General features: G+C 43.8%; 1 long non-coding RNA gene across 8 annotated transcripts in view; it reads left to right on the top strand.

Moving 5' to 3' along the window:
* LOC102147951 (uncharacterized) overlaps positions 1 to 26,931 on the top strand; it is a 105,326-nt gene that overhangs the window by 63,699 nt on the left and 14,696 nt on the right. Inside the window, exons 5-9 of one of the 8 annotated variants that reach the window (XR_011431278.1) lie at positions 12,889 to 13,024; positions 15,306 to 15,447; positions 17,584 to 17,705; positions 19,064 to 19,159; positions 21,047 to 21,308. The exons of 1 other annotated variant lie outside the window; for it this stretch is intronic. This is a non-coding gene — a long non-coding RNA (uncharacterized lncRNA). Of the gene's footprint in view, positions 1 to 9,423; positions 13,688 to 14,496; positions 16,574 to 17,583; positions 17,715 to 19,063; positions 19,160 to 21,046; positions 21,309 to 26,931 lie in introns of those variants that run through there. 6 more of the 8 variants (XR_011431280.1, XR_011431279.1, XR_011431277.1 and 3 more) reach the window with 6 other exon arrangements.

Here is a 26,931-nt window from a genome sequence, read left to right as displayed (position 1 = left end):
AAACCAACAAACTTAAACTTTCATTAACCAAGGATTAATCTATGTCATCTTAACTTAAAAGACATTGGGTTAATTTCTACGACATTTAGAATTTATGTAAGTGCTTACTTTAGGCCAATGAAATAGAGCTCTTAATTTTGGCCATACCATCCGGAGGTAAAATCACAAGTATATAACATACATATAGACACATAGACACAGCCTCCACAGCTATCGTTTTAAAAATCACTGCCGTGAATCAGGTACAATAATACAAAGCTCCCTAATTATGAATACAAATTTTGTTTTGAGCGTTTTTTACTAATATTTGTGGAGAAGACACTCAAGATGCTAGATTTTTTTTTTTTTTTTTTTTTTGGCAAGGGCACACACTTATGGCCTTTTCCCATTTTTTTTTTTTTTTTAAGTCCTGGGAATTAACTTCATCACAACAGCACAGAGAAACCACTCGAGTTTTTTTCCAGATGGAGTTTCTGGGACATGAACGACCCAATTGAAAGCGTTTCCAACTAGTTAAAATGCACCCGGGGTGAGTCTCCGCGGATGCTTGAGGCATTCCCCATGGCAATAAAGCTGGTGTCTGACTGACAGCGGCCAGAGAAAGGGTGCAGAGCCTGACTGCAGGCATCAACGTAGTTATGAGGTGTAGTCAACTCCCACTTAGCCCAGGCACTTAGTCCCTGAGCCAGCACAAGGCAAGGCAGGGAAGCAGGAGGCAAAGGCCTGGAGCTGCCTAGGGGCTGGGACTCCCTGTTGGGGGAGTGGGCCTGGGGTTGAGAAGTTAAGTACAGAAGGCCCAGGTTCTGCTCAGGTCCAGCCTGAACTTAACCTCGACTTGGTGACAAGAGAGATGATGACAAACGAAACAGATAAAGAAAGGAAAAGAGCAGATCAGGCCTCACTCTCACGGCCTCTTCCCGAGGGTTATCAAGATAAGGGTCACACAACAGTTCCCATGCTGGGGCACAAAACACCCACAGGACAGTTCACAGAATAAATCACAGGTCTCCTATCTCATAACTGACTCAGTAGGTGCCTAAAATACTCGAGCCAACCTCCAAGACCACCTCACTTGGGGTCCTGGGCTGATCAGGCCCGGAAACCAGAGTGCGGGTTCCCAGGGGTGGAGGCTTTGATGCTTTAAAGATTTCTTTGTTTCTCTATTGGAAAGCTCAACAGGAGCCCAAAATGGCCACTGCAACTTAGAGAGACATGAAAGAAAGGGGTCCATTACCTTGAAAATTCCCCCTGAACCTAGGGCAGCGTCTTACCTGTTCTGCCTGTGGGGTTCCTATAGCAAGGGGTGATGGGGGCATCCCCCTGCATTGCATCCCTTGTATATCCTCCCTATAATGCCTGGCAGTAATAGGTGCCTGGTGAATTGTCCCAAAGATGAAAGAATAGAGAAAAACAGTGAAGAATTTTCTGCCGGTCTGGGAGACATTCTACCCAATTGTGTCCTGGAGCTGTTCTCCCAAGAAGGGGTTCCCATACTCAACCAAAGTTTAGAGTTTGGCACTTTCCTTGAACCAGAGTCCCAGTTGGGACTTTCTCGTGGTTTGGAGTGTGGTCAGGAGCCATAGGGTGGGATACCAATCCAGCCTTAGGAAAAGAAACCTGCCATGCGTGTCTTGGAGATTGGTGACCGTCCTAATGACTTAAGTGGTCCACCCATGCCCATGTAAAATTTATATATTAGAGATAGGATTAAGAAGGAATGCATTAATTCGTTCTTCATCACCCTCAGGCTTAAGGTACTGATTCTCTTCAGGCTGAATGCCACGATTTGCCCCACAGAGTAGCCATGGACAGCAAATGAGGATTCATACAGCTGTCCAAGAAAGTTCCATATGGAGAAGTGAATTTAGATCCATCCTTGAAAAACAGAAAGGCACAAGGAAGACTAGAACTTCAACTCACAAGCCAGTGAAGCAAGCAGGCTCGGCGAGCCAAGGAGTCAAAAGAAAGATTTCTTGGACTCTCAAGGTCTGGAAGTAGTGCTCCTTTATTCAGAGAATAGCATGGGGGCATGGCCCATGAGCAGTGAAGAGCTGCAGCATGAGGACAGGACACATGGGCAGGACTTTATCAATAGGCCTTGGTCTTATAATATTGGATAGGGAAGTATTCCCAGCCAGACATTTTAAAACATACTCAGGCAAAGCTGATATAACCTCTTTATAAAGAAAATCAGCTCAAGCATTCCAACCTTGATAATCTTATCAACCCTTAGAATTTTATATTTCATCAGTTCAATTGTAACCTGAGTCAGGGTCTTAAAGCTAGTCATTATTTTATTGCATGTGTTTCCTTTTTAATTTGACCTTTTCATAGGTACCAATAAAAATTATGATGAGAGCTCTCACAATTTTTCCCCCCAATTTAGAAGTTTTCCCAATTTAAATGATCCATCATCTGGCCACACTGACGAGTAGGATCTTAACAGTGACTCAACCAATAAGCTTAACCATGGACACAAGAGGCATCCCCAAAAGAGATCCAGAAAATTCACTCCCAAAAATAGTCTAAGAAAGTAAAGGCCTTCATTGCACAGCAAGCAACAAAGGTTCAGACAACAAAGGTCCCTTTTGAAAGTAATTGGGACCCCTTATGACAAACTCCCCTGAGAGCTGACACAGCCAGACAAAGAGAGTGTGTCCCAGAACCCCAGTCTACTCAACTGGCTTCCAAAATGTGTGCCAGTACATACATCTTCCAGATGGCGGAGACCAGAAAGGTCACAAAGCCAAGCTCTCAAGACATAGAACAAGACAAAAGGCCCAGACAACAGACTTATTGAGATGCCTGTGTCTCATGACAAACAACAAAAAAAGACAGAGACAAGGAAAAGTACGATCTCTGGGAGGAAAAGGATCTACAACCAATGAGTACTCAGCCAAATCCTAGAGTCACCGAGTCCAAGAAGCTAGCCTCACCAAAATTTTCTCCTGCTAATCTAAATTTAGAAGAGCAAAAGAAAACCTCACCACTCTTGCTTCCGTTGGACCCTCCAGGCAGAGATCTGGGAGACTGATATGGTAAGAACTCTTACCTCTTGCCGGCTCTCATTAGGGGTCCAGGATCTCTTGGCCACAGCAGTCCAGGAGTGAGCAGTGTCCACCAATGAAATTTTATCCCATCCAAGTTGCCAAACTGTAGAGCAAGAAGACATTTCCTCTACCCACGCCGGGTCCTTCTGGCTGGAGAACAAATTAAATTCACATGAGACAGAATAACAGGAGAAAAATAAAGCTTTATTACATATATACATAGGAGAGGCTCAGGCAAACTGAGCAACTTGCCAAAATGACTGAAGCCACCATCTTAAATATCATCCTCAGCTAAAGACAAAGGAGGATGTTGGGGGTTGGGGGAGTCAGTTACGGGAGGTTATTTGACAAGTACAGTGAACAAGAGTAAGACTATTATGCAGATTTAAGTCCTTGCCTTCTGCATTGATTAAGAGCTTCTAGAGATAAGGTCATCCCCCCTTCTTCCTGGTACAGAGAGGGAGACACCTTTACAGATGGAGATTTCCTTTACAAATGTAAATGTATTTTAACAAAGGGTGGGTAAATTCTACTTTTCAGAATTTCTTTCCTGTCTGCAGTTTTTTAAAAGTAACCAGCCCCAAATAATCCTCATGCCAAAGAGACGTATCTTGGGGTGGCCAATTCCAGTCCCCCACAACGTCAATATTATTAAACATGAGGAAACAAACTAAAGAAGCTAAGATTGTTGCTTAAAGGCATGCAGCTGGCTAGACGCAGAGGTGTGCCTGGAGCACTAGTCTCCTTACTTTGAAACTTCTATTGTATTCTACTCTCTTTATATCATGATGCCTCTTTCTCGTAGCTTCCTCACTGTCGCTTTACCTGGAACATCCATTCCTACTAGTTTATTTTTTCACATAGTTGAAATATCCTCTTTCTTCTTTTCCATCAATGTCATTACTATGCTTCCTTCAAACTCCAGCTCTGTCTGTGATCTTTTCAAGCCTTTATGGATGACTCTAGCTAATTGTGGTGATAAAGTTGATTGTATTCTGCCTAGCATTGTGTGTATGCATGACTTATCTCCCATACAAGGGTGTACTACCATGAGGGCATGTGTTCTACTTGTCTTTTTATCTCCCTGCTGGGACTCACAGTACTCTATAAGTAGGAGAAGTTAATTTTATTCTATTCTTATTTGGAGCTTTGTTCCAAGATTATAACAAAATTTTGTCAAAAAACATCTTTCAGAGAATATGCCATGCCTCAACATTCTTGCTCCTATGTCATTCTACTCTCAAACAGCTATTAAAGACCTCATTAATGTTTGAGATCTTGGTAAAGTCTTTTCAAGCATACCACATTACTGATGCTAAATTCTCACACTGGGAAAACTGAGTTTCCACATTAATCTACCAGAGTGAGTAAGGGAGGGAATAGTGATGGATAAGGCAGAAAAGCTATGCATGGGACACATCATTCAGGGATTCAAAGTCATGTTAAAGATATTGAATTTATCTTATGTGCAAAGGGAATCCACCAAAGCTTTGGAGCAGGAAGACGACAAGATCTAATGGATTGTAGGGGGAATAAGAGTAGAAGTAGAAGGACTAGCTGGAGAGCTATTCCAGTAATCCAGGTTTTAAAAATGGATTTGGATTTAGGGTGATGGCAGTAGAGATGGGAGTGAGTAGACAAATTGAAGACATACTTAGAGGAGCTTTAAATAGAACTTGGAGACAAACTGGCTTAAGAAGTGACCAATGAAGGGATTTGGGAAGGACTCAGGTTTCTGGCTTGAGCAGCTGGATGCACAAAAGCATTGTTTACTGAGATGAGGAAGCCTGAAGAGGAAGAGATTCATGGATGGACAAGCAAGTGCTCCATTTTGGATAAGTTGAGTTTGAGATGGGTGACATATCTATAAGCAGATATCAAACAAGTTCCTACATATAGGGCTCAGGAGCTCAGAGGCATTATTCACAGAGATAAAATCTGCACCATAATTGTTTTGCTGTTACCTAATCCCATTTTCTGTGAGAGACCAATTTCATCACTGTACCTTCCAGAGCCAGTAACCACAAAGTTGCAGTTTAAATTCTAGCATAAACTTGGCAGTATGGAGACTCTTTTTAAAGACTCTGTTATAAAAACACTGTTGGAGCCACCCTATGTTACTGGCTACAAACACCGTTTCTTTCACCTGCCACACAAGAGAGAAACCAAAATAAAAATAGGAACACCAGGCTTATGGCAAGGAAGGTGTTTTATCAGAAGGTAGCCAGACAAGGAGATGGGAATTTGTTACAACTCACAACTACCTCCTCAAAGGGAAAAAGGTAGGGGTTTTTACTTGGGGTTTTAGGCAGGGGAGGGGGAGCCTGTGGCCTTGCAAGTCAGTTCTTTCCCAGCAGCCTGCATTTGGCCTTATAAGGCTGCTTGCTTGAAGGGGGATGGTGAGATAAGGGAATCTGCAGGTGGATGTCCTTGGTTGTCTGCCTCATGGTGGATGGTGGATTCCGGTACCAGGAAGCCAAGGAATTGGGGTGTGCGAAGCTTCAGCTTCTTGATATTCTCTGGATATCAGTTTCCCTGTAATAAAATTTCAAAGGACCCCTAACTAGCCAAATGGTTAGCATGAGGCCACCTGGGCTCTAACAGTTTGTGACCTCTATTTGCCTTGTGAAGTTCAGGGATACAAAGGTTTAAAAAACTGGTATTTATGTATGAATGTGACTTAGAGACGCAGTGGAAGGAGATGAGTGCTTTGGTTTAAACCACATATATGCTGGGTTCAATGTAGGGGAACTGATGTCAGGGCCGGCATCAATAGTTTGAGGTAGGTTTCATGAAGAGATTAAGAAAAAGACTCTCTTTAATCAGTTCCTAGGCAATGCGGGAGGGACTATTTTCTGGATTTTTCTGTAATTGAGGCATGTTGAGAATAGAGATTGTGAGAATGTGCTACTCAGAGAATAGCCCTTAATTGGCAACACTGGTGTCACAGGGAAGCCCATTAGAAATGCACAACTTCAGACTCTACTCCAGACCTGCTGAATCAGAATTTGCATTTCACAAGCTCCTCAGCTGATTTGCACGCACATTAGAGTCTCAGAAGCACTGGTGTCAGAGACAGACTGCCAGCTCGGGGTGAGAGACCTGAGTTTTAGCCCAAGTTCTGCCTCTACCCAGCTCTGAGGCCCTTCCTGGACTTCAGAGGGTGGGCTGGGGGTGAGCTAATGACCCGCAAGTTTCCTGCTAACTCTGGGCTACTATCACTGTGTCACAGCCCGGCGGTTCGGACTTGCTCTGTCATTTCAGGAGGCTTCCAAGAAGGGCGGGCTCCAGGGCCTCTGAGGTCCTGACACTCCTTCCCTCTGCTGCCCAGGGGCCCCTCGCCTGTGAGCTGGTGAGAACTCCTGCGGGGGGACAGTGCTGCTGTGTGCTGAGGACATGTCCTCACTCCATGTACCTGAACTCCTGGCAGCCCAGTGTTCAATCTCTTGTTATGAATTAAGCTGCGAGTAATCTGGGAAAAGTGCATCCAGTCAGAGAGCACTGTCCAACAAGAAAGCCCTTGTCCTGAGTGGCCTTTAAGAAAACAGCTGGGTCAGCCTCTGTGCCTTGGCTCTCGGAAAGTCACGTGACCACAATGCTTACCTTTCACACAGGAAACCTCCCCCAAACTAATAAAACGCCGTCTTTAGGGAATTTGGAGGTTTCAGCCTCATCGAAGGGTTAAAATAAAACCACATGCATTTTCAGATTTGATACATGAGTTAATTAACATAAATTGGGCAGGAAAGATGTCCAGTGGCCCAAATCAATAATCAAGATTTCATATGGGAATGTTTAATCTGCTTGATAGGATAAACTGGTTTTAAAGGCCTCATATTACTACCCAAGGGGGCTTCGTCTGCTCACTGCAAGACATGCCAATAGTCAAGAGGCAAGGTGGTAGGAGAGAAAGGGTTTTCTATTATACAGCTTGCTAACAAGAGGGGAAGATGGCTGACTACTGTCCGAAAGAACAAAGACTATAGGCCACTTATGTACGGGGCTGGCCGCCAGGTGGGGCTGCTGACTGATCTCTGAGTGAGGGCAGACATCTGGCCCCAGTTCCTGATAGTCCTTTGTTTTACTGGATATGCATCAGAGAATGGAGCATCACCCTATACTCTGATCTTTCAGTTGTCATTGATGATGGTTACCAGCATAGACACTGCCTGGGGGTCATCACATTCCTAAGGAACTCAAATGAACAAAGTTATCAACTTAAGGCAGCTGGGAGAGGCCATAAAATCTACAGAGCATATCTGGGTTAGTTAATCAGAGGTCATTCACAGTTACAATATAGTACAATATAGTTACAATATACAATTCTCTTCTACAATTTGGCTTCCCTTATGTCAACCTTGTGTTGAGCCAGTATCACTCAGATACGTCAGTTTTCATATAAAGCAAATTTTCTTAAGGCCAGCTCTACGTTGCTGACTTACCCAATGCTCACATGGATTGCATTTTCTATTCTTTAAACAGCCCATCATCCTGACTTTTTTATTAATTTCTGCCCATTTTCTCTCAAATCTGCCCCAATGAACTAAGCATCATTTTTGGCTGTGAGATGTTCCCATCTACTATTGGAGGAGTTTGATTGTCAGATGAAGTTTCTTTTGGTTGTCGTTGAGAGAAAGTTTTGGTCCCTTTTTTGACTTGTATTGATTGAAGCCTTTTGACCACACACACATGGCCCAAAGCTTCCACTTCCCTCCCGGAGCAGGCTCTTTCCTGTTCTCTTGTCCCCTTCCAGTTTGCTTTCTACAGTCAGAAGATCTTTGCTTGCGGTTCTTGATCTGCATCTGAAACCAGCAGAGAGTTAGCCATTGATGATTCAGTAGCTAGGAACTAAAGGTCTTTTTCCTTTTTTGCAATTACTGATTATAGCTTTTATCTGTTTAACTCACTCATTGTTAACTGTGCTGTTTAAGCAATGTGCTAGGTGACTCCCACTAGGTTCCTATTGATAACATCTCCCTAGAACCTGGGTCACCATGGTAACGGGCATTTGAGCTGTGCTTCAGGAATTAGCACCCCTTTGTCCACTCCAGGCTGGTTGAGACCACCAACTGATCAACTGGGCCCATGCAGATGTCCGATAGTTGACCTTTTGATGTCAAAAGGCTACAAACGCCACATTCAGATCACGCTCACACCACCATTTTGTGAGCATGGGTCCTATGAAGAGGCCTGGAGTCTGACTACCTTGCACAGATCATCAATTACCTCACGTCTCCTCACCTCCAATCACCTCTCTCCACATTTCAGACCACCTTGCTCCCTATCCCATAAATATCCCTGAGTCCCTATTTTCAGGGAAGCAGATTTGAGACTCATGCTCTGGCGTCCTCACATGGCTGCCTTGTGATTAAATTCTCTCCCTCTGCTGCAAACTCATTGTCTCAGTGTGTGGCTTTCTGGGCGGCAGGCAAAAACGAACCCAGCACAGTAACACATCCTTTGACAGGCAGCTATGAGGTATGTCAGAGCCGTTTGCTGGGAGCATCGCTGGCCTGGAATGGAGGCAGAGCCCTGGTGTTTGTGGAGAGAGGAAACACTGCAAAAACAATGGATTGAGTTTTCTGCAGACTGGCTCAGGGGCAGGGGTGAAGGGGAAACATATGCTTGATGGGATAGAAATCCTTATCCCCTGGAGCCTCAGTGGTTTGTCTCTAAGGCCATATGTTGGGATCCGAGTAGGAATGATGGGAAGGGAGCCAGCTCTGTAGCTGGAATCCTCACCACATTGTTTTGATTCTGTCAGGAGAGCAGCTACTTCTGTGAAAACAACGTCAGATTCTAACAGTGATTTTCTGCGACAGAAGGGAGGTTTTTGTTGTTGCCTTCTCTTTTTATACCAGCTCTGTGTATCTGTCTTTCTTTTAATGGGAACTAGGATAGTCTTGCATAAAAGATTAGAGGGTGTGCAAAACGTATTGCAGCTTTTTTTCGAAACAGCAGGACCCTGGAAACAACCAAGTACGCACCAATATGAAATCGCTCAGGTAAATTATGATACATCCAAACCAGGAAATATACAGACAAAAATATTGAATAAACAAAAAAGACAACGAGAGGCAAATCTCGGTACACTGATGTGACATTATCTCCAATATGCAAAGTTAAGGGTAAAAAAGTAGGAACCAAGAGATGGTAAGAGCGCGTGCGGTCAGCATGCGGAGGGAACCGGCCGTGTGTGTACAGTTACTTGAATAGCTATGCGCACAGGCATGCAGGCGTGGAAACCTGTGGGAGGATGCTCGAGACGGTAGCACTCACTGCCTCCTCGGGAGAGAGAAGTTTGGGAGAGAGACCCTATTCTCACAGGACGCATTTTTGTTCTCTCTGAAATGTTTTACGTTGTGTATTACAGATTTAAATAAACAACCAAACAAGCAAAATAACCACGCAGAGGAAGAGCGCTGCGCGGAATAGCTGCGGGTGACCTGGGGGCTTCGGGAGGAGGTGCCCCCATCGGGCCTGGTGCAGCCACAGGGGGCCTGAAGCCGCCTCCGCCGGCAGCGCCGGGCACCTGGCTCCCAGGCCGGGCGGCCGCGAGGACGGCTCCGCCTCTGAGGTTCTCTGAGGCTCCGAGGACCCGTCGCGGCAGGTCGCTGATTGACTGAGGTTTTGGGGGACAAAAGCAGAGGCCTGCTCTGCCAAACGTCTTCTTCCGTCCCGCCCGATGGCCGCCCTCGAGCCGTTCATTTTCTGTTTATGAAAACACTGGGGTGGATTTAGCTTTTCCTTCGGGAAACAAAACAACACAAAGAGCATGTGTGCGGATCTTCTCTCAAAATAGTGGGCGTTTGAAGCCGGCGCTGCAGCTGCAGGGGCTGTTTCAGTCCCGGGCATTTCGTTTTCTAAAAACGCCTTAAAAAGATGCCAAAGAGAGAGCCCTGAGCCCTTCCGGAAACGGAGTGTGAAAGCCTGGATCTGTCCGTCCTTTGCAAAAGATCAGTTCCTCTGGGCAAGGCTTCGCCGCGTCTTAACGTCATGGCACGCGGAAAATGACATTATTTGAAGAGCATTTGGGGTCAAATCGGAGGGAATTTGAGAGCATCTCTATGAAACTTATTTAAAAAATTAGTTTTTTTATGTCATGGGATTATGATAAAATATGTATAAAGTATTAGAGAAGATATTGTATTTGTTTAAAACTTCCAAATCAAATCGGTTCAAATTTTTAAATGAGAAAATTGAGCTTGTTTCCATGAATATTCCTTTTTCTTTTATTATGGAAACATTTCAAACATATGCAAATAAAGAGAAGAGTATAATAACCAACTCCCCTCTATCTTTCTAGGACCTAGATTAAACAGTTACCAACATTTCAGATTTCATATCCATCCTCCCTTTTTTGCTAGAATCTTTAAAAGCTCATCTCAGGCATCATTTTATTTCATCTGAAAATTCCTCAGTATAAATCTCTAACAGACAGGATTTAAAAGAATAACCATGATACCGTTATCACTTCCAATAAGTTAAAAAATAATTTCCCACTATTATCTAATACCCAGTCCAAGTTCAGTTTTCTTCATTTGTCTCAAAACTGTCTTTTTACTGTTGATCTATTTGAGTCAAAATCAAAACAAAGTTTGCAATTGATTAATATGTCTTTGAAGCCTCCTTGCATCCATACACAGACATGACTTTGTTTTGTGTAAACTAAATTGTATTTATTCATAAATTATACCCTATTTTTAAATATATATGTACATTTTTAAAGATTGGCACCTGAGCTAACATCTGTTGCCAATCTTCTTTTTTTTTCCTTCTCCTCTCCAAAGCCCCCTAGTATATAGTTATATATTCTAGTTGTAGGTCCTTCTGGTTGTGCTATGTGGGACATCGCCTCAGCATGACCTGATGAGTGGTGCCATGTCTGCGCCCAAGATCCAAAACTGCAAAACCCTGGGCCACCAAAGCCAGTGTGCCCACCCAACCACTTGACCGCTGGGTGGCCCCTACCCTATTTTTAAAAATAGCTTTATTGACATACAATTCACATACTGTGGTAGGCTGAAAAATGACCCCTCCTATCACCTGCCAAGATATCAGATCTTAATTCTTTGAACTTATAAATGGTACCTCATATGGAAACAGGGTTTATACAGATGTAATAAAGTTAAGGATCTTGAAATGGGGAGATTATCTTGGATTATCAGAGTGGGCTCTAAATGCAGTCACGTGTATCCTGGTCAGAGGGAGATCTGACACACACTGATGCTGTGCGATGGGGGAGCAGAGAGAGATTCGGAGATGCTGGCGGATTGGAGCAATGCAGACCACAAGCTGAGGAAAACCAGCAGCCCCCAGAAGCTGGAGGAGGCAAGGAATGGATTCTTCCTGGATCCACCAGAGGGAGCATGGCGCTGCCAGCACCTTGCTCGTGACCCATGACACTGAGTGGATTTCTGGCCTCGAGAACCTTGAGAGAATGAATTTTTATTGTTTTAAGCCATCAGGTTTGTGGAGATTTGTTACAATAGCCACAGGAAAACTCATACACATACCATACAAATCACCCATTAAAAGTGTACAATTCTAGAATTTTTAGTATATTCACAGAGTTGTGCAACCATCGCCACAATCAATTCTAGAACATTTCATCACCCCACAAAGAAACCTTGTACCAATTGTCCGTCACCCTCATTCCCTCCACCTCCCCAGCGCTAGGCGACTGTTAACCTACCTTCTGTCCTCTATAGATTCGTCTATTCTGGGCATTCATGTAAATGGAATCATACACTACATGGTCTTTTGAGTCTGGCTTCTTTTGCTCAGCTTAGTGTCTTCAAGATTCACCCATGTTGTAGCGTGTATCAGTACTTCATTCCTTTTTACTGCTGAATAAGAACATGACTTTGTAATATCAGTTTATAAATTTAAAATGTCTGTGAGAAAATCCTGATCAAGACCTTTTTTAAAATGGCAATCTTTTCAAAATATTGGTAGTCACCACAGAAATTTTGAGAAGCCAGTGATTAAAAATGTTTAGTCTATTAAGGCCATTATAAAATTTATAATGGTTGAAATTCTATTTAAAGACTCTAACAGCTGATTCTTTGCTCTCATTGACAAATGTGATGTTGGACTTTCTTGTGGTAATGTGAATTTTAAGTCCAATAGGAGTTTTTCATAGCAAATGTTTCAAGATACTGATAAAGCCTGTTAGTGCTTGAGCACCACTAAGAGAGCACAGTAACCACCAATGGGCAGATGTACAGGATGGATGTGGAGACAAAGAGTGGGGCCACACCTGAAGCGGGTGTGCTAGCAGCCTCAGCTCAGCCTCTTAGACCTGCTGCATGTCTGCCCGGCTCCTTCCCTAGCACCTGAGACAGCCCTCGATCACGGGGACGGAGGTGTGCTGCAGTGGGCCACTGAAATAGACAGCCAGATGGCAGGGCATCTCCTTGGTCTCTCTCATCCTGTCATGTTGGGACAAGGACTCTGGGTGTCTCTTGTGTCCTTTATTGTTCTCAACCCATCAGAGCCCACTCCCCTGGGCCTGCCCTTTGAGGAGCCTTTGACAGATTTCTCTAAGTCAGAGGTATCCAACAGCCCTGTGTCCCATTCATGGTTCACATTCAGCGCACCCATTGCAAAGCTCTGCTCCAGGTTGGCTATGAGCGTTTGGGGCCTGTATGTGATGAAAAATAGCAGCAGGGCACATGGAATTACCCTTGGTTTTGCAGTCTTGTCAAATTTCTATGGACCAATGACTGCTTCAGACCTCTCATTTCCTTTCTTCCTGAGCTTTAGTACCTATCCTGGCATTGACATTGTATCCTGGGTGTTTGGGAAGTAGATAACTTGTCACATTATATCACAGATACTTCTGATGAAGAGGAACCATATCCAAGGAGCTATACCCGAGGAAGCCCATCTTCATCTGGGTTCAGGGGATGAGGTCATGGATTTTGAGTAGATGCTACAATGAGATGAGATTCTGGCGGTCTTGGAAGGGGGTGAGTGTATTTTGCATTTGGCAGGATGCACATTATTGTAGCTAGATGATGGAATGTCTCAAAAATAGGCGCCATCTATTCCCTCACTCTATGCATCCTCATGCCACTCCTCCATTAAGAGGTCGGTTTGTTTCCCCTCCCCTGGAGTCTGGGATGGCTCTATGACTGCATTGGCCAATAGAATACAGCAGAAGTGAGGTTCTAAAATTTGTGTGGAAATCCAAAGACCTAGAATGTCCAGAAAAATCTTGAAAAAAAGAGTTGGAGGACTCACAGTGTACTTTAACTTTGCAGTTAGTTGAGTGGGGAATCGGTGTAAGAACAGACGTATGGATCAATGGAACAGAATAGAAAGTGCAGAAATAAAGCCACAGGTATGTGGCTAATTGACTTTTACAAATGCCCCACAGTAATTCAGTGGAGAAAGAATAATCTTCTCAACAAATCATGTTGGAAAAACTAGAACAAATGTGTGAAGAAAATGAATCGCAACCCCCATCTCATACCACGTATAACAATTAATTCAAAATGGATGATAGACTAAACATAAAAGCTACAGCTATGAAGTTTTTATAAGAAAACATAGGAGAAAATCTTCTCAAACTTGGGTTGGTAAACATTTCTTAGAGAGGATACAACAAGCACCAAACATTATAGAAAAAATTGATGTATTGGACATCATTGAAAAATTTAAAAATTTGCTTTTCAGAGGCACTATTAAGAAAATGAGGAGGCCGGCCCCATGGCCAAGTGGTTAAGTTTGCGCTCTCTGCTGTGGCGGCCCAGGGTTTCACTGGTGCGGATCCTGGGTGCGGACATGGCACTGCTCATCAGGCCATGCTGAGGCGGCATCCCACATGCCACAACTAGAAGGACTCACAACTAAGAATATATAACTATGTACTGGGGGCCTTTGGGGAGAAAAAAGGAAAAATAAAATCTTAAAAAAAAAAAGAAAATGAAAGGCTAGTCATAGACAGTGGGAGTAGGTATCTGAGTAAGGACTTGTATCCAGATATATAAAAAATTCCTACAAATCCATAGCAAAATAAAAACAGGCAAAAGACTCAAAAAGACACTTCATAAAAGAATTTATAAGAATGGCCACTAAACGAATGGAAAAGTGTTCAATATCATCAAATTAAAATCACAGTGAGAGGCCACATAATCATTAGAATGGCTAAAATTAAAGTCTGACAACACAAACGTTGGAAGTATGTGGAGCAACTGGAATTCTCATAATTTGCAGGTGAATTATGAATTAAAAATGAAGAGTGCTCATAATTTTTTTGCTTAAAAAGTTATACACTCCTACTCTATGACCCAGCAATTTCACTCCTACATATTTACCCAAGAGAAATTAAACCATATGCCTATAACAAGACTATATTCGAATATTTGTATAAGAATATTTATAGCAGTTTTATTCATAAGAGCCAAAATGTGAAAACAACCTAAATGTCTGTTAATAGGAGAATGGATTAGCAAATGGTGATGTAGTTGTGCAATGGGAATACAGCTCGGCAACAAAAAAGAGGAAACTACTGATACACACAACGACACAGAGATCTCAAACACTGTGCTGATGAAAGAAGCTAGCCATGAAGAGTGCGCACTGCACGATTCCATTCGCATAAAGTTGAAGAGGCACAACTAATCCACGGTGATAGAAATCAGAACAGAGGAAGCCTCGGAGGGTAGGGTGGGAAATGACTGCAGCGCGGGCACAAGGACTGTCTTGGGTAGATGGAGATGTTCTGTATCTTGATGGTGACGCTTCCATAGGTGTTTACATTTAACGAAACTCATTAAATTATGAACTTAAGATATGTGCAGTTTACTCTGTATACATTTTGCATCACTTAAAAAATTGTGAGTGTAGAAAACCTATATGGATTAGTGTCTCCTAGGCCTCATCATTTAGGTCTCAGTTTGAACGTTACCTCCTTGGAGAGACCTGCCCTGACCGGAGATGGCTGCCCTTGCTGCTCAGACTGTATCACGTAACCCACTTTTATTTTCTCCATAGTGCTTATCTGTATCCAAAAGCACATTTAAAAAATGAATGAATCCAGTAATTAAGTGATTAGTTGCTCCACTACCTCCCAGTACAGTGTAAGTTCTGTGAAAACAGGGACTATGTCCATTTTGTTTTCGGCTTTGTCCCCAGTGCCTGGCACATTGGGTTTGCCCAATAAACATTTGTTGTGATTGAATGAATGATGGATACAAGAGCAGAAAAATTAAACTGACTAATAGAGATTTTTCCTTCTGTTTGTAGAACGTGGGCTGGGCAGCATATGAGGAGGCTTACCCTCATCAGTTACCGACTATCCAGCTCTTCCATTCCTTCCAGAAACATTTTCCAGGTGCCTCCTGTGTGCTGAGTGCTGATGGAAGCCTTGCACACCAGGCGCAAGCAGGTGATCAGTGAGACTGAGACAGGTGTGCCGTGGGAAGGGCCAGGCTGGCTCCTGGAAGCAGGGCAGGCTCCTTAAATCCCCACATGCTTTGGAACATCTATCTTTAGGTCCATTTTACAGATGAGTAAAATGAATTTTTATTTCAAGGGTAGTAACTTCCTGTTAAAGTTTTAGAGCAGAAGAATGAGACAACCAAAATCAGGGCCTGAGGAGGCTAGTTAGGACCCACCCATCATGGGGGACGGGGGCCTGAGCAATTGGAAGGAAGAAGTGATGGGTGAAAGACATACTTCACCCACAATAGTAGCTTTTATTGTATATTCTCTATAGAGGAGGCAGGACTTGGCTGTTAAATTTTATTTTTCTTAAGAAACCTTCTTTTATAACTATTTTATAAGATTTACAGGATTGCCATGCAATTTGTGCTTGTGGAAGAATTTTAGGCAAATGTTTTCAAATGTTACTCACTGATTGATCCACGGCTTCCAACAGCGTTTGTTGAATAGCACTTTAGCCAGAAAACGCCTTCCTTAGCCCTCACAGCCCCCTCTCCCCGAAACCAGAACTCAGCCCTTTTAGTTGATCACAATCCTTAGCCCTCTCCCCAAGCTTTTCCTGATCGCTGCTAGTTCACACACTCCTTTCCCAGGAGACCTTCAAGACACAAGCTGCCGCTAGCCAGCCTGGGGGGCACTGTCAACAGCCCTCTCAGGAAGGAGCAAACAGCTGGTCTCTGAGTCCCTGAGGGAGGAGTAAGAGGAAGCAGATTTAAATTTCAACAGGGACAACACAGGCCTGACACAAATGACAAGTGTCGAATTCTACAAGATTTCCTTAATTGGGCCTAAAAAGAGCAGCAGACTAGGTAGCTATGTGCAGAATGATTTGGGTATATTTCTGCCTGGAAGCAGAGATTTATGACTCCTTGATTTTTTTTTAAAGTTTGTTTATTTTTAGATTTGTAAAGTAACATTTGCTCACTGTTTCAAATTCAGAAAATATAGAGTGACACATAGAAGATAAATATTTCTCACTCATAGTCCCACTACCCAGTCATAGCCATTAACAGTTCGATGTATTTCCTTCCAGTTATTTTCATATATATATATGTATAAAGTGTGTGCACAATTTTGCATGTTGATGTCTCTCATTTAGTGTCTTCCTACATTATTAAATATCCCCCAAAGCCTATTTTGAATGACTTTATAATAATCTTTTTGTAAGAATAGATCATAATTACTATTACCATTTCCTTATTTATGTCAATTTAGGTTGTTTACAATTTCTCAATATTAATAAATAAGACCTGAGATCAAAAGCTTTACATTTAAATCTTTATCTCCATTTATGAATGCTTCCTTCGAAGAGATCCTTCTAGAGCAGCTCTTCTTGTGGTATGACAACCTAACTATCTCCAACAGGATCAGACATAAATTCAGATCAGAGGCCCCACCTGGACCTAAATAATCTGAATGTCTGAGATCTGGGCCCAGGAATCTGCCTGTTATAGAAAATTTCCTGAGATTTTTTTAGGCACACTGAAGGTTAATATCTTTGACATATGGTGTCAAATTGCTTTCCTACAAGCCTTTTACACTTTACACCCCCACCAGCGACAGATGAGGGTGCTTAACTCAGCAAACTCGTGAAAAACAACAGCTAATTTGATAGGTGAAAAATGCTGACTTCATGAAAGTTTTTATGGATGTAACGTTTGTACAATTATTTTTGTTTAGTTAATTTCAGATTTTTCTACAGTGATATATTCTTATAGTTTTAAAACTAGTTCTTTGAAAATACTTGATGGTGTTTTTTTCTTTTAATGCATCGATATATTTGTACTACTTACATTTGATTTACATCTGTCACATTTATTTTCATACAATTGCAAGCTGCATGAGCACAAGGATTTTTTTGGTCTCTTTTGTTCATGGCTGCATCCTCAGTGCCTATAATGGTGCCAAAGACACAACAGGCTCTCAGTAAATATTCTTCAAGTGAATAAATAGGTGACCTCTAGATAGTGTTTCCCTGTACCGTGAACACAGAAACATGCACATCCACACACACATACACACACCTGTGGCAGCAGCAGGCCAGCTTCTACTCCATAATCTTGCTTTATGATTTCTTAAGGTCCCTTTCTGACCTGAGGTTTGACAACTTCCTTCTCCCTTACTGGTGACCCTATTCCAAGACATACCAGCAGCCGTGAACAGAAGACAGGAGACCCTTGGTCAGTGGATAAAATTACAGATGTGAGTAAAGTAAGTCTGATGACCAGCATTGCCACCACCTCTTGTCTCATCTGCTACAAAAGGTCCCTTTCTTTCTCAGGCCCCCTGGCCTGAGTTTATCCTGAGAATAAAGAAATGTGAGATTTAATTCTCAATGCTTGAATTTTGGGCAAACCGATTTCAGTTTATAAGGCATCATTTTTGGCCAAGCATTCTGTGAGAACTGTGATAGGATTGAAAGCCAAAAAATAAAACAAAACCAACTTCTGTCATGTTGACAAAGTGGTCATTCTATTCGAGTGTACGTGAAAACGCACGTTATCCTTTGCCTGAGCAAAACATCACCATTTCACCTCAGGAAGGTTACATTCTTCCTGACTCACACTTTCATGCTGCTCAAAGGTCCCTTTCTGCTGGTGGGACAAAAGAACGAAGGGCTTGCTTCCATGATATCCGCATGATTTGGCCTTTGAGGGTACACCTGGTGCACTGCCCTCATGTGCTTCCTCTTACCTTCTAGGACTTTTGAAAAATAAGAACAGGATCACAGGCTAATGGTGTGGAGTCTACAGTCTTTGACCTTGCCTGACTAAGTCAACCACATTTATACAAACTTGAGGAAATCCCCAGGTGCCAACTTGGGCTTTGGGGAAAATTTGTCTTCTTTTATCCTCATAAATGTAAAATTGTAGTACTTGGACCACTTCTTGGAAAAGAAACTATCTGTTTTTGTTTTATCTTCTTCTTTTTTGGTACTTAAAAGAGCAAGAGTTAGAGAAAAATGTGAGCAAGTTTTGAATGTTTGCTGGAGAGGGAGCTGCCATTTTCAAATCAGCCACTGGGTGCAAAGACTGGTCGATGTTGCCTGTAAACCTGTGGGCATGTCTGTAGCTGGGAAGCTAGGAACTCAATACGCCATCTTCACGTTACTCTAAATTGCCTTTCTGATTCCAGTTTGTTCTTTGGCGAGTTTGGGTGGCAGGAGCCAGTTTTTCCAGAGACTGCTCAGAACCCCAGTTTAAGCTCGTTCCACCAGGTCCTCCCCAGCTTCTGAAGCTGTGCACATAGAAAATGCACTTAGTGCTTTCCAGAAAATGGAGGTTCTCTATCCCATAGACTTAACACTTGCCTATTAACTGTTGCTGGAAAAAAAATTTTCTGGAAGTTTTTCATACAATAGAATGATCTAAAATTGACTATGAACATGCAAAGATTAAAGTAACCTCAAATATATTTGCTACCAAAGACAGACAACCCTCTTCCTTAAAGTGAGTTGAATACTGGAAATAAAGATTTGTAAAGTCAGAAGAGAACTAGATAAATTGGAGTCCATGGCTAGCCGGGACTAGGCAAATGCAATGGACTTTCCTTTGCTGTAGGTTCGAAGGTGGCAGCGCTGCACGTCTTTGTTCTTAGAACTCCTCATCGTCTTGTTAATCTGGAAGCTTCAGGAGTGGTAGGGAGCTTCTTGGTCTGTAAGTCCTTCTTCATTTTTCACCTAACAGGACATATTTAAGAGACCACGTCTCTCAAAACCATCTCTGGCAGGGTTGCTGCCAATATCTGCTCCTTGCAAACAGCAAGGAGACTTAAAAACAGCAACAGCACGTCTCTATGGGGCCCCCAGCCCTTTCTTTATAAATTCTTTCCCTTAATAAAGAGAAATTGTTGTGCTATATTGTGGCAGAGTTTGGGGCTTACAGAGATAGAATGGGAAGTAAAGGGTAACTGGCTGCCACTGTGCAGGCGCTCTCTGATTGTAAAACCAACCCAGTAACGGATAATAACCACCTTAGTGCGCTTATCAAGGCAGTTCCTCTCTGGGATGCAGAAGAGGCCACTGGAGACAACGTGCAGGCCTCTCACCGCTCCCGTTCATTAACAAGGCACTGCTGGCTGCAGCTCAGGCTCCATTACCTAGAGGCAACAATGGCCGGGACCCGCATTGAGTTGTAATTAGGCTTGATCAGGGCGAGGGTGCAGTTGCCATAATCAGGATCACTCGGAATTAAATGTATACTTGTGAAAGGAAATGAGGGGAGATTGATTTAATGGTAACCAAAGCAACCCCCTTTTCTGTAACCGTCTAAGCTTAAAGAGAGAGAGAAAGAGAGGGAGAGAGAAAAAGAAAAAAGCAGGGCAAAGGAATACAGAAGATGACCATTTTAGTTTTATGCAATTTATTGCAACTAGTTAGGAGAAAATGTGTTTCAATAAGAGCAAATCTGTTCTAGCAAGGTGATGGCTGGGTCCCGGAGAGCTTTGTAGGTCTCACTCCGTGCCTAAAGCAGATCCTGTGATTCTTAATTTCCTCCTCCTTTTTGTCCATTTCATACGTGTTTGGAAACAGCCTGATTAGGGCAAGAATTTCAATTTGCAGGAAAAGGAGGAGGAAAGTCAAGCTGGGCACTATTTCCTTTCTCTGCTGATAATCAGTTCTTCAGTCTTTTACCTTTGGACCTATGCATATCTCAGACCCAGTGACCACCAGCTTATCTGAGAGCAAATAGAAGATTTCGGAGACCTGTTTGTGAAACAGTTTAAGAAGTTGCAGAGATGTGCACTATTTCATTCAATTTTACTCAGTTGTTTTTCAGGTTAGCAAGATGCCGCTCTGGGAATAAAATCTCACCCTTAAGGTTTGAGATAATTAGTGAAACGAGCGCATATGCATACATTTTCATTTCTGCACATACATGCAGATATTGGTACACATGATTTATTCCATTCATACATGTGTGATCTCTAATATTTAGACATCGTAAGTGAAATATTTGCTCTTTCTCTTTTCTCCCCCTTGGCAGATTTATGAATCTCTTCCTACAGCACATCAGGTTCAAGAGGAAAAATATCACAGTGATTTTGAGGCTAGGATACTGTTAAATATGTAGAGAATGGCTTAAAGGGAGAAGCTTTGTTTCTTAAATACTTCTCAGATGATTACGTGGATGAGAAAATGACGTGTAAATATTTTGAGCCATTTGAGTGAGTAGGAAGTGTTGAAACAAAGTACATTTCTTCCAGATTTTAAAAAAAGAACTCTCTAGCTCTTTTTTTCTTTCTCTGTTGGATATAACACCTTAGCTATTCAAATAATAAAACTATAACAAACTTCTGAAGAAATCATTGAGGTGATTGGTACATATTAATGCATATCTGACTATGTGGACATTTCATGTGTAGGTTTGTAAGTGAACCTAAGTGAGGTCATCTAGTTACGCTAAATGGCCCAGCCCCTCCTCTGTGTGACCACCCGCTGCTCTGCATGTACTCTAAACAGTTCACATGCTCTCTTGATTTATGGCCTTCGCTTATGTGTGTACTCCTCTATAGCTTGATAAATTAAAACTTTGTTCTATGAGTTTCTCTCCAGGAACAGGCTGACCACAGGCCGGAAACACACCTACAAGGTATTCATCATCAGTGACAGAAGAAAAGAACAACAAAGACCATGGAGTCCATCCTGCCTGAAGGCTGACATTTCTAAACCCCCTCCTTACTGCCCATTTTCCTGGTGTAACTGCCTCAAGATTCCATACTCCTTGAAGATGGTTTTTTTGAGACATTATTCTGCCATCTTTCTGATTATGCCAGCTAATTGAATTAAAGCGTCATTTCTTGGTCTCTAACGTGATTCATTGGCTCAGATCTCAGTAAGCAGAGAAATCCCATTGCTCTGTATCAGGTTTAGTCTTTATGTCACATGTTAATTAGGATTTTTGTGGTTTGAATAAAGCATCACATTTAGCTAAAATTTATTTCAACTCCTCTACAGCTGGAGATCTTATAAAACCTGAAACATATACTTCAAATCTATTGCTTCCTTGTGTTTCTTGGGCTTTGGTACTGTGCCCACCACCCTATATGAGCAGGACAAGTGCATCACAAACACCTGTGGAGTTGACCATTTTCGGGCTGGGTGTGTGTACACCTTTCTTTTGGTTACGGAGCAATTTTTCTTCTGAAGTAAGTTTCTTCTCTATTTCCTTCTTTCTATAACGGGTCTTAGAGTAAGCTGAACAGAAAGAAGGTAAGAAATGAGAAAGCTATTCTCTGCTAGTGGGAAGGTCAGTCTGAAAATGAGAAAACCCCTGGATTCTGCCCGCAGCAGAGGAACACCTGGTGGAATGGGCTCTTCTGTCTGATCCTGAGTTCAGATGCTCGCCCTCGCTAATTATCAGCGCTCCAGGGTTGGAGTTCATGGTCAAGTGAAAGAACACCTGGCATGATCTGGAGCATTGTCTTCATGGCCAATTTTGTTTTACTTAATTTTACTTTAAAAACCTAAATTGCAAGTAGTCACAATGATAAGAGTAGCTATCACTTAAATGATTTTTATGCGCCAGGCACTTTAAGTGCTTAAGACCATTATCTAATGTAATTCTCACAACTCTGTGAGTTACAAACTGTTTTCCATTTTTTTCTTTTGAGGAAGATTAGCCCTGAGCTAACTACTGCCAGTCCTCCTCTTTTTGCTGAGGAAGCCTGGCCCTGAGCTAACATCCATGACCATCCTCCTCTACTTTATATGTGGGACGCCTACCACAGCGTGGCGTGCCAAGCGGTGCCATGTCCACACCCGGAATCCTAACCAGTGAACCCCGGGCAGCCCAGAAGCAGAAGTGTGCACTTAACTGCTGCACCATCGGACAGCCCCTGTTTTCCCATTTTCACAAGTGAGAAACTGAGGCCTGAAGAGGTTGAGTAATTTGCTCAAAGATACACTGGCGGAAGTGGCAGAGCTGTAACCTAAACTAAGGATCAAGCTTTGTAACCTTCACACTTAGCCTCTCTGAGACTCACTGGCTCCAGTGTGGGACCTCCCATGAAGGTGGACCCACATCTAGACTGCGTATGCAGGCTACGTGAAATACCATAATCAATGTGTTTAGAAAGGCAGATCCTAGACAGGTCCTTAAAAGGAGGAACATAAGGTGACACAGGAACGGCCAGTCTTGAACCTAAGAAGTGTATCCTGGGCCCCATCCAGAGACTCTGCTTCAGGAGAGGCGGGGTGGGGTCCGGGAATGTGCAGGAGTAACAAGCATCCCGGTCTCGCCGAAGAGGTGGTTTAAGCACCCCGCGTTGAGATGCGCCACCCGGGAGGTTGCTGTGCCCCGGCAAGGGGACGCTTCAGGAGGAAAGAGAGAGCAGACTCGGCCTGAATCTCCTGACACCCGTGAAACGCGGGTAAGGATTGAAGGCATAAAGGGAACTTGGTAAATACGAAGGTGTGACGACCCGCTGAATTAAAAGTCCAGAGATGCATCATCATCATCACTCCTAGTTCCACGGGAGCTTGTTGCCATAGCAGCCGAGAGAGTGAAGCGCCATGGCGGGACTACTCCTGGCAGGAGCGGCGGGGAGGCGGCCCGTAGCGCTTGCGCAGACTCCGCTAATGCATCTTAATGCTTGAATTTGATGCATCTAAACAAATTCAAGAAATTGAGCGTTTCATAGTAAATTGTGTAGCTGTGCCGTCCAGACTGAATTAGTGAGGATTAGACTCAGCTGTGACAGACAAAAAATCCAAAATAGCAAGTGGCTGAAAAAACGTAGAAATTTATCTTTCTCATGTGAAAGTCTGGGTAAGTGGCCAGGGCTGGTGTGATTGTTCACAATACCAGAGAATATTATGTTTCTTCTCTGCCTTGTTCTCTATTCTCATGTTCACCTTGTTGTCCAAGACGGCTGCTCTGGTTCAAGCCATCAAGTCCACATTCCAGCCGGCAGAAAGGAGTAAAAGGAGAAGCATCTCTTTAAGGATACTTCTGGGAAGCTGCATACACCACTCCCTCTTACACTTCTCTGTCCAGATCTTAATAACTTGACCATACCTATCTACAAGGGAAAATAAGAATGTAGTCTTTACTCTGGGAGGTCATGCACTCAGCTTCTGATTCTATTGCTATGGGAGAAAGGGAGGACAGATACTGCGTCATACCATTCTTGGCCACAGAGATTTTTTACATTTGGGTAGTTCCAAATGCTTAACTTTGGTATAATATTCAACTACTAGTCTTATTTAATGTGCCAATGAAATTGCCTGGCCCTAGTCACCATTTTTGAAGTTACTTCTAATTATATCTTTCCTGACATTCAAAAGTAAAGCATATTTTTCATTTCAAGCGTCTGTCTGCTTGATGCTTGACAAAATTCAGCCCACCTAGAATAGTGTGTCTGATTTGGGGATTCTTAAGACCCTTCTTCATTCCCTCATCCTTTCTGTTCAACATCTTTAGGCCATTTTCCCATTAGTCACAGTCTCAAATAGAGAGAGAAAGAAGAGTGAAAAAGAAAGAAAGTTTGGATCCAACAGTTTTGTTCTCAGCAACATTTCTAGAAGGGCTAAAGTAGAAGAGAGAGAAAATAAGTAATGCCAGATTGTGGGATTTTCTGCCAGAAAAACAGTCCCTCATGTAGGCTCCGGGCAAGGTCCTTTTCATTGCCATCTGTAATGATAGCTACAGCCCTATGAAGAAGGTGACGTCCCCCCCCCCCCACTTTGGAGGACTGAAGAAACTTGCCACAGAACCAGCTACTAAGAGAGGGAGCCAAGGTTTTAGTCAAGATCTCGCTGACCCCCAAACCATGCTCTTCTGAAGGCTCCCCCATCCACAGATTCCATCTCACCATGAGTTTTTAAGCATCATATCACCACTGGAGAGACAATTTTTTTCTTTAACATTGGCCAACATTAAAGTAGACCTTGAAGATATAAACAAAGTGAAGAGGTCAGAGTGCTGGACAGCCAGCTCCTGGTGGGGGGGGAGGTGCAGGGGGGGCTCTCTGCCTGCCCAGGTGTTGAGCGTTTTATTAGCCAACATTTAGGAGGCACTTGATGTTTACATGGGGGCCGCCAGGACTTCCAGCCCCAGGTGACATTGGAAGATGAGACAGAGTACTCCCTCTCCAGGATGCGTTGAAAGAACAAGGATGGTTTCAGACACCATTGTCTTGGCTTCTCATCCCACAGTGCTTGAAAGAAGAAAGTCACTGAGTTGGGTGGAAGTTTGAGTGGGATCCCCCACCCCAGCTTGGGATGGAACCTCTCACCCAGAGTATAGTAACAGAGCCCCCCGTGGAGTCAGCGCTTGCTCTGTGGCAGCCACTGTGCTAACTGCTTCTTCTTGGACAACCTCTGACTTCTGAAAGGCATTCTGTGGGAGAGGATATGGGATCTGGACCTGGAATCTCTGACTCCAAAACTCACGTGCTTAACCACGAGAGCATGACTTGTTCATGAGCACACCCCAGAGGCTGAGATGTGGGCAACTGGGAGTAAAGTCTGGAAAGAAAGGATGAGTAGAATAGATTTGAACATATTTAGTGGAAATCTTGAAGGCAAAATGCTTTCCAGTTGATTCCCTGAAACAGGTTCTCGGATTTGGCATTGAGAAGCCATGGATTCTTTTCTCAACTCTGTCCCAGAGATGGAGGGGAGGGGTAGGCAGTGAAGGGGGGACCCATCTCAGGACCTAGAAGGGGGAGTGGGCAGGTGAAATGAGACAGGAGGAACACCAGCCAGGGAGCATCACTCAGCACATTACCACTGTGGGCAGCTGGGGCTCGCTTCTGGGAGACTCTAGAGCACATCTCAGGACTTTCTCACTGAAAAGGAGGAAACCGGAGCAGTAAACCACCAATTCCTGTCCCCCATCAACTGAGGGCCACTTCTGGAACATTAACTCTCAGCACCTCTGTTCTATGAGTAGGTGCACACAGTTCTGGGTGGAGACGCCCCGAAAGCTGATGGCACATTCAGAAATTGTTTCAAGTGACCTCTGGGCCAGGCCAAGGGGATGCGGGTGGGGCCCTGACCCCTCTGCCTCCACTTGTCCCAGCTACAACATGGTACGTGAATATAATGTTGGAGAAGTCCAATAAAGTGCAACGTGTACTCATTATGAGATGACCACATTATAAACAATGCTGTGTTGTGGGTCATCAAAGCTCAGACTTCCTCTCGCCCACTTAGTGGAGAATAAAGTGATAAAGAGGACACTGTCGTATCATCTGTACTTCTTAACGCAATAACCTTTGTGCAGAAAAGGCTTGACATGGCCGGCCTGACACTGCTCTCCTTAGAAAGGCCTGCCTGCTAGCCTGCCCTTGGTGGGCCTCTGGGAACGTGGATTTTTAGAGGGTTCCTACCATTCCCCAAACTGCTAAGAGTGGCCCACTCAGCCTCAAACCTTTGTGCAGACAACGTGGTGTATGCTGAAGGCCTCTTCCTCTTGGGGCTCTGGGATTCTGGTGCCTGCTCCACAGAGGGTGCCTATGTGCCCAGCCTCGTAAAACGCTGGTACTGAGTCTCTTGTCAGGACCTTCCCTGGTAGACAACATATCAGAGTGTTGCCACGACTCCTTGCTGGAAGAAAGCAGAATGTCCTGTGTGACTCCACGGAAGAGGACTTCTGGAGCTGGTGCCTGTTTCTTCCAGACCTTGCCCCACACGCCTTGTCTCTGTGGATTTTGCTTTGTATCCTCTTGCTGTAATAAATCATAGCCATGGATGTGACTGAATCCTGGGGGTCCTCCTGGTGAATCATCAAACAAGAGGAGCCCCCAGCACCCCTTTATCATCTTGTTTTCATAGCTGGCTGCAGTGAAGGATGCCATCGAGCTGGGACCAGGGAGAGATTTGGGGCAGCGTTTATTGCATGACACCAAGACCAAGAACCACAAGATCCAAAGGGCTGCAGAGTTTCAGGAAATGGAACAGATGTGATAAACTTAGAACCTGAGAGCTGGACGCAGCCTTCGAGGTCACGTGTCCATTCACGGAGCACTGAGGTCTTCCTCTCTCTGGCCACGCTGCACCACCCAGCGGGTGTGGCTGAGCCCTGGCTGCTGTGAGGACAGCCCAAGAGGTGGTCCCCTCTGCAGAGTGTGAGCAGGAGACACTCCTCTCCCTCCCAGTGTCGCCCTTCTGCCAAAGGGTTTGCGCCACCTATTAACGTAACTTCCTGGATGGAGGAAAAGTATAATACTCGTGACCACTTCATGTGACCGCCTGTCTCTGGCCTCCCTCCTTCGAATGCCTGGGCCGGAGCAGCAGGCTTTGCTTCTGCAGCCCCGAGGGACGGCTTACACTCACCTGCTACACACCAGCACTGCCGTCGTGGATGTTCATCGCCGGCATCCGTTCTGATTGATCAGTGCCTGGACTAAATATCTCGATGTCACACCCTCCTCTAGCACCAAGCAACAAGGGTTGTGGCTTTGCTGTCGTAGGTGGAAGGGG

This window comes from Equus caballus, chromosome 23 (genome assembly GCF_041296265.1).
Source record: "Equus caballus isolate H_3958 breed thoroughbred chromosome 23, TB-T2T, whole genome shotgun sequence".
NCBI classification, from domain to species: Eukaryota; Metazoa; Chordata; class Mammalia; order Perissodactyla; family Equidae; genus Equus; species Equus caballus.
This window is presented reverse-complemented; position numbering and strand designations above follow the sequence as displayed.